Below are 447 nucleotides of genomic sequence, written 5' to 3'. Positions count from 1 at the left end.
AAGATCCCTCCCCGGGGCTTTTCAGCCGCACCCACGCTCTGCAGGGCTGCCGGGGCTGTTGCTCAGGCAGCTGCGGGAGGGCATCGATCGAGCCGGGACCCTCAGCCCCCGGGAGCGGCGTGCCCAGCGCCCATGCCCGGGTACCGGGATGCATCACCGAAGGGGAAAGGAGAACACGCAGGGTGCGGCTGGGGTGGGGTGAGCGATGGGGTGAGCTCGGGATGCGCTCGCTTTCCTTCGGGTTGGGTTTTAGGGGCTTTTTTTAAATGCAATATGGGAAACCGCTTCATACTGGCAGCAGGGCAAAGCAAGGGAGGACAAAAAAAAATATATATATATATATACGTGCTTAGATCTAAGGCAAACACAGTGCAGGCGAGGGGGGGAAAAGGAGGAGAGGGGAAAAAGAGAACAAGAAGGGAGGTGTGGCTGGGGGGGAGGGGGGAG

The sequence above is a fragment of the Pygoscelis adeliae genome, unplaced genomic scaffold, assembly GCF_000699105.1.
Source record: "Pygoscelis adeliae isolate BGI_AS28 unplaced genomic scaffold, ASM69910v1 Scaffold587, whole genome shotgun sequence".
Classification (NCBI taxonomy): Eukaryota; Metazoa; Chordata; class Aves; order Sphenisciformes; family Spheniscidae; genus Pygoscelis; species Pygoscelis adeliae.
The sequence above is the reverse complement of the archived record's forward strand: the minus strand, read 5'-3'. Positions refer to the sequence as shown.